We start from the raw sequence: 11,969 nt of genomic DNA on the forward strand, positions 1-11,969 counted from the left end.
TATAATAGCAAAGCTCGCGATACATCAAGATCGTATCACCTCAAGAACACGAGAGAGAAAGAGAGAGAGATCAAACACATAGCTACTGGTACATACCCTCAGCCCCGAGGAAGAACTACTCCCTCCTCGTCATGGAGAGCACCGGGATGATGAAGATGGACACCGGAGAAGGATTGCCCCCTTCGGCAGGGTGCCAGAACGGGTCTAGATTGGTTTTCGGTGGCTACGGAGGCTTCTGGCGGCGGAACTCCCAATCTATTTGTGCTCACGGATGTTTTTAGGGTATATGGAGATATATAGGCGGAAGAAGTACGTAAGGGGGGCCACGAGGGGCTCAGGAGGGTGGAGGGCACGCCCAGGGGGTGGGCGCGCCCCCTGCCTCGTGACCTCCTTGCAGATCCCCCGACCGTGCATTCCAAGTCTTCTGGGCTTCTTTCCTTCCAAAAATGAGTTCCGTGAAGTTTCAGGTCAATTGGACTCTGTTTGATTTTCCTTTTCTTCGAAACCCTAAAACAGGGTAAAAACAGAAACTGGCAATGGGCTCTGGGTTAATAGGTTAGTCCCAAAAATGATATAAAAGTGTATAATAAAGCTCATAAACATTAAAACATTAGATAATATAACATGGATCAATCAAAAATTATAGATACGTTGGAGATGTATCAGCTCGTTAATCAAAGATGGTTATGTTTGCTAGCCATTTACATGAGTTGTCATTTGATTAACGGGATCACATCATTAGGAGAATGATGTGATTGACATGACCCATTCCGTCAGCTTAGCACTTGATCGTTTAGTTTGTTGCTATTGCTTTCTTCATGACTTATACATGTTCCTATGACTATGAGATTATGCAACTCCCGTTTACCGGAGGAACACTTTGTGTGCTACCAAACGTCACAATGTAACTGGGTGATTATAAAGGTGCTCTACAGGTGTCTCCAAAGGTACTTGTTTGGTTGGCGTATTTCGAGATTAGGATTTGTCACTCCGATTGTCGGAGAGGTATCTCTGGGCCCACTCGGTAATGCACATCACTTAAGCCTTGCAAGCATTGCAACTAATGAGTTAGTTGCGGAATGATGTATTACGGATCGAGTAAAGAGACTTGTCGGTAACGAGATTGAACTAGGTATTGAGATACCGACGGTCAAATCTCGGGCAAGTAACATACCGATGACAAAGGGAACAACGTATGTTGTTATGCGGTCTAACCGATAAAGATCTTCGTAGAATATGTGGGAGCCAATATTAGCATCGAGGTTCTGTTATTGGTTATTGACTGGAGACGTGTCTCGGTCATGTCTACATAGTTCTCGAACTCGTAGGGTCCGCACACTTAAAGTTTTGATGACGGTTATATTATGAGTTTATGAGTTATGATGTACCGAAGGTTGTTCGGAGTCCCGGATGTGTTCACGGACATGAAGAGGAGTCTCGAAATGGTCGAGACATGAAGATTGATATATTGGAAGCCTATATTTGGATATCGGAAGTGTTCTGGGTGAAATCGGGATTTTACCGGAGTACCGAGGGGTTACCGGAACCCCCCGGGGGCTTAATGGGCCATAGTGGGCCTTTGTGGAGAAGAGGAGAGGCGGCTAGGGCAGGGCCGCGCCCCCTCCCCCCTAGTCCGAATAGGACAAGGAGAGGGGGGCGGCGCCCCCCCCCCCCCTTTCCTTCCTCTCTCCCTCCTCTTTCCCCCTCCACTCCTAATCCAACAAGGAAAAGGGAGGGAGTCCTACTCCCGGTGGGAGTAGGACTCCTCCTCGCGCGCCCCTCCTGGCCGGCTGCACCCCCCTTGCTCCTTTATATATGGGGGCAGGGGGGGCACCCTAGAGACACAACAATTGATCGTTTGATCTTTTAGCCGTGTGCGGTGCCCCCTCCACCATAGTCCACCTCGATAATACTGTAGCGGTGCTTAGGCGAAGCCCTGTGTCGGTAGAACATCATCATCGTCACCACGCTGTCGTGCTGACGAAACTCTCCCTCAACACTCGGCTGGATCGGAGTTCGAGGGACGTCATCGGGCTGAACATGAGTTGAACTCGGAGGTGCCGTGCGTTCGGTACTTGATCGGTCGGATCGTGAAGACGCACGACTACATCAACCGCGTTGTGCTAACGCTTCCGCTTTCGGTCTACGAGGGTACATGGACAACACTCTCCCCTCTTGTTGCTATGCATCACCATGATCTTGCGTGTGCGTAGGAATTTTTTTGAAATTACTACATTCCCCAACAGTGGCATCCGAGCCAGGTTTTATGCGTTGATGTTATATGCACGAGTAGAACACAAGTGAGTTGTGGGCGATATAAGTCATACTGCTTACCATCATGTCATACTTTGGTTCAGTGGTATTGTTGGATGAAGCGGCCCGGACCGACATTACGCGTACGCTTACGCGAGACTAGTTCTACCGGCGTGCTTCGCACACAGGTGGCCGGCGGGTGTCAGTTTCTCCAACTTTAGTTGAACCGAGTATGGCTACGCCCGGTCCTTGCTAAGGATAAAACAGCACCAACTTGACAAACTATCGTTGTGGTTTTGATGCGTAGGTGAGAACGGTTCTTGCTAAGCCCGTAGTAGCCACGTAAAACTTGCAACAACAAAGTAGAGGACGTCTAACTTGTTTTTGCAGGGCATGTTGTGATGTGATATGGTCAAGACATGATACTGAATTTTATTGTATGAGATGATCATGTTTTGTAACCGAGTTATCGGCAACTGGCAGGAGCCATATGGTTGTCGCTTTATTTTATGCAATGCAATCACCGTGTAATGCTTTACTTTATCAGTAAGCGGTAGCGATAGTCGTTGAAGCATAAGATTGGCGAGACGACAACGATGCTACGATGGAGATCAAGGTGTCGCGCCGGTGACGATGGTGATCATGATGGTGCTTCGGGGATGGAGATCACAAGCACAAGATGATGATGGCCATATCATATCACTTATATTGATTGCATGTGATGTTTATCTTTTATGCATCTTATCTTGCTTTGATTGATGGTAGCATTATAAGATGATCTCTCACTAAATTTCAAGATAAAAGTGTTCTCCCTGAGTATGCACCGTTGCCAAAGTTCGTCGTGCCCAGACACCACGTGATGATCGGGTGTGATAAGCTCTACGCCCATCTACAACGGGTGCAAGCCAGTTTTGCACACGCAGAATACTCAGGTTAAACTTGACGAGCCTAGCATATGCAGATATGGCCTCGGAACACTGAGACCGAAAGGTCGAGCGTGAATCATATAGTAGATATGATCAACATAGTGATGTTCACCATTGAAAGCTACTCCATTTCACGTGATGATCGGTTATGGTTTAGTTGATATGGATCACGTGATCACTTAGAGGATTAGAGGTATGTCTATCTAAGTGGGAGTTCTTAAGTAATATGATTAATTGAACTTAAATTTATCATGAACTTAGTACCTGATAGTATCTTGCTTGTCTATGTTCATTGTAGATAGATGGCCCGTGCTGTTGTTCCGTTGAATTTTAATGCGTTCCTTGAGAAAGAAAAGTTGAAAGATGATGGTAGCAATTACACGGACTGGTTCCGTAACTTGAGGATTATCCTCATTGCTGCACAAAAGAGTTACGTCCGGGAAGCACCGCTAGGTGTACCACCTGCGCCAGCAACTGCAGACATTGTGAATGCCTGGCAGTCACGTGTAGATGACTACTCGATAGTTCAGTGTGCCATGCTTTACGGCTTAGAACCGGGATTTCAATGACGTTTTGAACGTCATGGAGCATATGAGATGTTCCAGGAATTGAAGTTAATATTTCAAAAGAATGCCCGGATTGAGAGATATGAAGTCTCCAATAAGTTCTACAGCTACAAGATGGAGGAGAATAGTTCTGTCAGTGAGCATATACTCAAGATGTCTGGGTACTGCAATCACTTGATTCAACTGGGAGTTAATCTTCTGGATGATAGCGTCATTGACAGAATTCTTCAATCACTGCCACCAAGCTACAAGAGCTTCGTGATGAACTATAACATGCAAGGGATGGATAAGACGATTCCCGAGCTCTTCGCAATGCTAAAGGCTGCGGAGGTACAAATCAAGAAGGAGCATCAAGTGTTGATGGTCAATAAGACCACCAGTTTCAAGAAAAAGGGCAAAGGGAAGAAGAAGGGGAACTTCAACAAGAACAACAAGCAAGTTGCTGCTCAAGAGAAGAAACCCAAGTCTGGACCTAAGCCTGAGACTGAGTGCTTCTACTTCAAGCAGACTGGTCACTGGAAGCGGAACTGCCCCAAGTATTTGGCGGATAAGAAGGATGGCAAGGTGAACAAAGGTATATGTGATATACATGTTATTGATGTACCTTACCAGAGCTCGCAATAGCACCTGGGTATTTGATACTGGTTATGTTGCTAATATTTGCAACTCGAAACAGGGACTATGGATTAAGCGAACACTGGCCAAGGATGAGGTGACGATGCGCGTGGGAAACGGTTCCAAAGTCAATGTGATCGCCGTCGGCACGCTACCTCTACATCTACCTTCGGGATTAGTATTAGACCTAAATAATTGTTATTTGGTGCCAGCATGAACATTATATTTGGATCTTGTTTGATGCGAGACGGTTATTCATTTAAATTAGAGAATAATGGTTGTTCTATTTATATGAGTAATATCTTTTATGGTCATGCACCCTTGAAGAGTGGTCTATTTTTGATGAATCTCGATAGTAGTAATACGCATATTCATAATGTTGAAGCCAAAAGATGCAGAGTTGATAATGATAATGCAACTTATTTGTGGCACTGCCGTTTGGGTCATATTGGTGTAAAGCGCATGAAGAAACTCCATACTGATGGACTTTTGGAATCATTTGATTATGAATCACTTGGTACTTGCGAACCATGCCTCATGGGCAAGATGACTAAAACGCCGTTCTCCGGAACTATGGAGCGAGCAACTGATTTGTTGGAGATCATACATATTGATGTATGTGGTCCAATGAATGTTGAGGCTCGCGGCGGGTATCGTTATTTTCTCACCTTCACAGATGATTTAAGCAGATATGGGTATATCTACTTAATGAAACATAAGTCTGAAACATTTGAAAAGTTCAAAGAATTTCAGAGTGAAGTTGAAAATCATCATAACAAGAAAAATAAAGTTTCTACGATCTGATCGTGGAGGAGAATATTTGAGTTACGAGTTTGGTCTACATTTGAAACAGTGCGGAATAGTTTCGCAACTCACGTCACCTGGAACACCACAGCGTAATGGTGTGTCCGAACGTTGTAATCGTACTTTACTAGATATGGTGTGATCTATGATGTCTCTTACTGATTTACCGCTATCGTTTTGGGGTTGTGCTTTAGAGACGGCTGCATTCACGTTAAATAGGGCACCATCGAAATCCGTTGAGATGACGCCTTATGAACTGTGGTTTGGCAAGAAACCAAAGTTGTCGTTTCTTAAAGTTTGGGGCTGCGATGCTTATGTGAAAAAGCTTCAACCTGATAAGCTCGAACCCAAATCGGAGAAATGTGTCTTCATAGGATACCCAAAGGAGACTGTTGGGTACACCTTCTATCACAGACCCGAAGGCAAGATATTCGTTGCTAAGAATGGATCCTTTCTAGAGAAGGAGTTTCTCTCGAAAGAAGCGAGTGGGAGGAAAGTAGAACTTGATGAGGTAACTGTACCTGCTCCCTTATTGGAAAGTAGTTCATCACAGAAACCGGTTCCTGTGACGCCTACACCAATTAGTGAGGAATTTAATGATGATGATCATGAAACTTCAGATCAAGTTATTACTGAACCTCGTAGATCAACCAGAGTAAGATCCGCAGTAGAGTGGTACGGTAATCATGTTCTGGAAATCATGTTACTAGACCATGATGAACCTACGAACTATGAAGAAGCGATGGTGAGCCCAGATTCCACAAAATGGCTTGAAGCCATGAAATCTAAGATGGGATCCATGTATGAGAACAAAGTGTGGACTTTGGTTGACTTGCCGATGATCGGAAAACCATTGAGAATAAATGGATCTTCAAGAAGAAGATTGACGCTGGCGGTAATGTTACTGTCTATAAAGCTCGACTTGCTGCGAAAGGTTTTCGACAAGTACAAGGGATTGACTACGATGAGACCTTCTCACCCGTAGCGATGCTTAAGTCTGTCCAAATCATGTTAGCAATTCCCGCATTGTATGATTATGAAATTTGGCTAATGGATGTAAAAACTGCATTCCTGAATGGATTTCTGGAAGAAGAGTTGTATATGATGCAACCAGAAGGTTTTGTCGATTCAAAGGGAGCTAACAAAGTGTGCAAGCTCCAGCGATCCATTTATGGACTGGTGCAAGCCTCTCGGAGTTGGAATAAACGCTTTGATATTGTGATCAAAGCATTTGGTTTTATACAGACTTTTGGAGAAGCCTGTATTTACAATAAAGCGAGTGGGAGCTCTGTAGCATTTCTGATATTATATGTGGATGGCATATTGTTGATTGGAAATGATATAGAATTTCTGGATAGCATAAAGGGATACTTGAATAAGAGTTTTTCAATGAAAGACCTCGGTGAAGCTGCTTATATATTGGGCATCAAGATCTATAGAGATAGATCAAGACGCTTAATTGGACTTTCACAAAGCACATACCTTGACAAAGTTTTGAAGAAGTTCAAAATGGATCAAGCAAAGAAAGGGTTCTTGCCTGTGTTACAAGGTGTGAAGTTGAGTAAGATGCAAGGCTTCGCCTAAGCACCGCTACGATATAATCAAGGTGGATTATGGTGGAGGGGGGTACCGCACACGGCTGGAATAGATCAATACATCAACTTGTGTGTCTATGGAGTGCCCCCTGGCCACGTATATAAAGGAGCAAGGAGAGGGGGTCGGCGGCCTCATAGGGTGCGCCCCAAGGGGGGAATCCTACTCCTACTAGGTGTAGGCTCCCCCTTTCCTAGTCCAACTAGGAGGGGAAGGAAAGAGGAGGAGAGGAGAAGGAAAGAGGGGGCCGGCCCCCAAAGCCCTAAACCAATTCGGTTTGGGCCTAGGTGGGCGCATCCCGCACTTCCTTGCTGCCCTCTATTTCCACTAAAGCCCATGAAGGCCCATTGACACTCCCGATGAATTCCCGTAACTCTCCGGTACTCCGAAAAATAGCCGAATCACTCAGAACCTTTCCGATGTCCGAATATAGTCGTCGAATATATCGATCTTTACGTCTCAACCATTTCGAGACTCATCATCATGTCCCCGATCTCATCCGGGACTCCGAACTACCTTCGGTACATCAAATCACATAAACTCATAATACCGATCGTCACAGAACTTTAAGCGTGCGGACCCTATGGGTTCGAGAACTATGTAGACATGACCGAGACACGTTTCCGGTCAATAACCAACAGCGGAACTTGGATGATCATATTGGCTCTCACATATTCTACGAAGATCTTTATCGGTCAAACCGCATAACAACATACGTTGTTCCCTTTGTCATCGGTATGTTACTTGCCCGAGATTCAATCATCGGTATCTGAATACCTAGTTCAATCTCGTTACCAGCAAGTCTCTTTACTCGTTCCATAATACATCATCCCGCAACTAACTCATTAGTTACAATGCTTGCAGGGCTTATAGTGATGTGCATTACCGAGTGGGCCCAGAGATACCTCTCCGACAATCGGAGTGACAAATCCTAATCTTGATTTATGCCAACTCAACAAGTACCATCGGAGACACCTCTAGAGCACCTTTATAATCACCTAGTTACGTTGTGATGTTTGGTAGCACACAAAGTGTTCCTCCGGTAATCGGGAGTTGCATAATCTCATAGTCATAGGAACATGTATAAGTCATGAAGAAAGCAATAACAGAAAACTAAATGATCAAGTGCTAAGCTAACGGAATGGGATAAGTCAATCACATCATTCTTCTAATGATGTGATCCCATTAATCAAATGACAACTCATGTCTATGGTTAGGAAACTTAACCATCTTTGATTAATGAGCTAGTCAAGTAGAGGCATACCAGTGACACTCTGTTTGTCTATGTATTCACACATGTAGTAAGTTTCCGATTAATACAATTCTAGCATGAATAATAAACATTTATCATGATATGAGGAAATAAATAATAACTTTATTATTACCTCTAGGGCATATTTCCTTCAGTATTCCACCTTGGAGTAGCAACCCTAATTTGTAAGATAAAAGTTGGTAATGGTGTATCTACAATCTAAGCACACACACCTTTTCATAGTTGATCTTCAACCCCTTCACATGGTCTTATGACTTTTCGAAGACCTATATTTTTGATAAACAACCATCCGACGCAAGACAACCAATACAAAAGGGGAGAAAAATGGTCGGGCTTAAAGGATGCCCTCAACATAGAGGAACATGTGCTAGGGGTTGTGTGACTCACTTGCTTGACCCCACGCCTTCCTAGACGCCCCATCTCCATGATACATCTCCAATGTATCTATAATCTTTTTTGTTCCATGCTATTATATTATCTGTTTTGGATAAATGCTATTTTATATTATTTTTGGGACTAACCTATTAACCTAGAGCCCAGTGCCAGTTCCTGTTTTTTTCTTCTATTTTTGAGTTCCGCATAAAAGGAATATACCAAATGGAGTCCAAACGTAATAAAACCTTCGCGATGATTTTTCTTGGACCAGAAGACAACCAGGAGACTTGGAGATGAAGTCGGAGGAGCCACGAGGCGGCCACAAAGACGGAGGGCGTGCCCCCCACCCTTTGTGGGCCCCTTGTGCACCTCCTGACCTAATTCTTTCGCCTATATATTCCCATATATACCCAAACCACCAGAGGCATCCACGAAAATACTTTTCCACCACCGCAACCTTCTGTACCCGTGAGATCCCATCTAGGGACCTTTTCCTGCACCCTGCCGGAGGGGGATTCGATCACGAAGGGCTTCTACATCAACTATATTGCCCTTCCGATGAAGCGTGAGTAGTTTACCACAGACCTCCATAGCGAGTAGCTAGATGGCTTCTTCTCGCTCTTTGATTCTCGATACCATGTTCTCCTGGATGTTCTTGGAGATCTATTCGATGTAATACTTTTTTGCGATGTGTTTGCCGAGATCCGATGAATTATGGATTTATGATCAACTTATATATGAATATTATTTGAATCTTCTCTGAATTCTTATATGCATGATTTGATATCTTTGTAATTCTCTTCGAACTGTCGGTTTGGTTTGGCCAGCTAGATTGGTTTTTCTTGCAATGGGAGAAGTGCTTAGCTTTGGGTTCAATTTTGCGGTGTCCTTTCCCAATGACAGTAGGGGTAGCAAGGCACATATTGTATTGTTGCCATCGATGATAAAAAAATAGGGTTTTCATCATATTGCTTGAGTTATTTCCTCTACATCATGTCATCTTACTTAATGCGTTACTTCGTTCTTTATGAATGTAATACTCTAGATGCATGCTGGATAGCGGTCGATGTGTGGAGTAATAGTAGTAGATGTAGAATCGTTTTGGTCTACTTGACACGGACGTGATGCCTATATTCATGATCATTGCTTTAGATATCGTCATAACTTTGCGCTTTTCTATCAACTGATCGTCAGTAATTTGTTCACCCATCGTATTATTTGCTATCTTGAGAGAAGCCTCTAGTGAAACCTATGCCCCCCGGTTTATTTTCCATCATATAACTTTCCGATCTACAATATTAATTTTCGATCTATTCTTTTTGCAATCTTTTACTTTCCGATCTATAAACCAAAAATACCAAAAAATATTTACCTTATCGTTTATCTATCTCTATCAGATCTCACTTTTGCAAGTAACCGTGAAGGGATTGACAGCCCCTTTATCGCACTGGGTGCAAGTTGTTTGATTATTTGTGCAGCTATTCAATGATTTGTGCGTTGTCTCCCACTGGATTGATACCTTGGTTTTCAAACTGAGGGAAATACTTATCTCTACTTTGCTGCATCATTCTTTCCTCTTTAAGGGAAAGACCAACGCAAACTGAAGAAATAGCACTCCACCGGTGCCATCGACAACACGAGATGCACCATAGCAGACGAGGTTCAGGTGTCCTCCCATTCTACTTCCACTCCCCCTTTTCATGTCCTTGTTGAGAGTCCAATTGGCAGGAGCCCTTGCTTTTTTAGGGAAGGTAGGAGACTTTGCAATATTGAATAATGTGGGGGACTATGGGAAGATGGAGAGGGGCCGAGCACATTCGGTTGACTAGCAGGGTTCCAGGGATGTCCAGCTTGCTCACTGTGTGCGTGCGACGGGCAGGTTCAGGCAAGATTTTTTAACCGCACACATTATATTAACCATTAAACAAAATACAACCACACATACATGTGAAAACTACCAGAAAAGACTAGGACATGGTGGGTGTCCAGAAACTATGCAGAAAGAAATCCAAAAAATATATTACAAATAAGTCCCTTGGTGTCCCTATGATCAACCAGATCTTAAAACCACCATCGATCGCCGAGACGCACACTGGGGGAAGAGACAGAATACCAGCAAATTGAAATCCCGTGCCATAGCCTTGAAGGCGTTGAGAGCTGAAGACCGAACCTGCAAAATAGACACTTGGCGATGTGGTGCCACGATTGAGGACGGTTTCGCCGCCAACCTGGATCCAGTTTTAACACTGATCCAGATTTGACGCATCCTACCGTTGTTGTTAGGGAAAGACGCCAGATCCACTACCGTCGGACCACCAACCTTAAATCAACACCAATATATCCCACTTGCCAGTGCTGACACAAGAAAACATAAAAAGCCCACCGCTCCAAACGAACAGCAAGCAGACGGGGCCATCAGCTCAGCGGTGCCTTCAGAGAGAATGTCATCATGGTGAGGAGAGATAAAAAACCACCTTATTCGATGGAGCACCAACCACACCAAAGCGACGTGGTATCAAACAAAGACGAGACACTAAAATGGATCAATTGAAAGAGAAATGGGAGCTCACCCCCTCCACCAACCACCGGAACAACAGACAGAGAGGGTGGAGATCATCGCCTCGCTGCCGTCCAAAGGAAGGTAGGAACCACCGTTTCTCTCTCTCTCATCGCCAGGGCAGAGAGCAAAGCCTTCGTGTGTGATTTCCCGGCAATGGTACACGTACGGTAACTTATAGGGTTTTACAGGGAGGGATTAACTTGTGTGTTTGTGATTGGTCAATAGTTGATGGAGCCAGCCCACCCCCTGAAAATCAGGGGAGGGGCAAGTTCATGATTGGTTAGTGGATGAAAACAGTCTGTAAAACCCCGTATTTCTTTGTAAGTCTAGCATTTTTGGTGATTTCCTCTCCTCTTCCTTTTTTTTTGCTTTTTCTAAGACACTTTGTTTTTTGCTGACAAAGGCGGAATGGCCTATCCCGGGCCGGCCCGCTCAGCCGGCCAGCCCGGTCAACTCGGACCGAAAGAGAAGTTGGACTTGAACACATACACCCTTCCGTCAAAAAAAAGAAGAAAAAACTGGTTGTTCCCCCGACGCGAGTAACCTCGACGAGCACAGAACGCCGCCCGCCGCCCGCCGCCCGCCGCCGTCGTTCGCTGGGTTTCCTCGGTGAGCTCCTTTCCTCTCCCTCGGCCGACCCGTTCGCTATGTTTAGAGGGCCGTAATTGGGGACGTGCTCCGCTGTTTGTGGGATTTCGTTGAGCACGAAGCTGGCGTCCGCGTCACCAACTCCTGACCTAGAGCTCGCACCTCTCAGCCTCGCACCGTCGCACGCTCGTGCGGCCCCAGCCAGCGAAGCAGCCAGAGCTCCCCGCCCCCGCACAAAGCTAGGGTTACTGCAGCCGCCGCCCCTCCGGCAGGCCCTCCGCCGGCGCGCCCTCCGCGGTGTTCCCCGCCCGTCCCGCCGTCCAGTACCTCCGCCCCTCCCGTCCCCTGCCTCCGGCCCTCCAGCCTTCCGGCCCGTCCGGCCCTCTCCTGCACCGCCGACCAGAGGAGAGGTCCTC

General features: G+C 45.3%; 1 protein-coding gene across 2 annotated transcripts in view; it reads left to right on the top strand.

Annotated features, from left to right (window-relative positions):
- Nucleotides 1-11,458: 11,458 nt before the first annotated feature.
- The window catches only part of LOC119356362 (protein AE7-like), a 4,064-nt gene continuing 3,553 nt past the window's right edge, over nucleotides 11,459-11,969 (top strand). The window contains exon 1 of one of the 2 annotated variants that reach the window (XM_037623313.1): nucleotides 11,459-11,574. The gene's annotated coding sequence lies outside the window, so the exon portion shown is untranslated. Of the gene's footprint in view, nucleotides 11,575-11,659; nucleotides 11,964-11,969 lie in introns of those variants that run through there. The other variant, XM_037623314.1, reaches the window with a different exon arrangement.

Source organism: Triticum dicoccoides, chromosome 2A (assembly GCF_002162155.2).
Source record: "Triticum dicoccoides isolate Atlit2015 ecotype Zavitan chromosome 2A, WEW_v2.0, whole genome shotgun sequence".
Taxonomy (NCBI): domain Eukaryota; kingdom Viridiplantae; phylum Streptophyta; class Magnoliopsida; order Poales; family Poaceae; genus Triticum; species Triticum dicoccoides.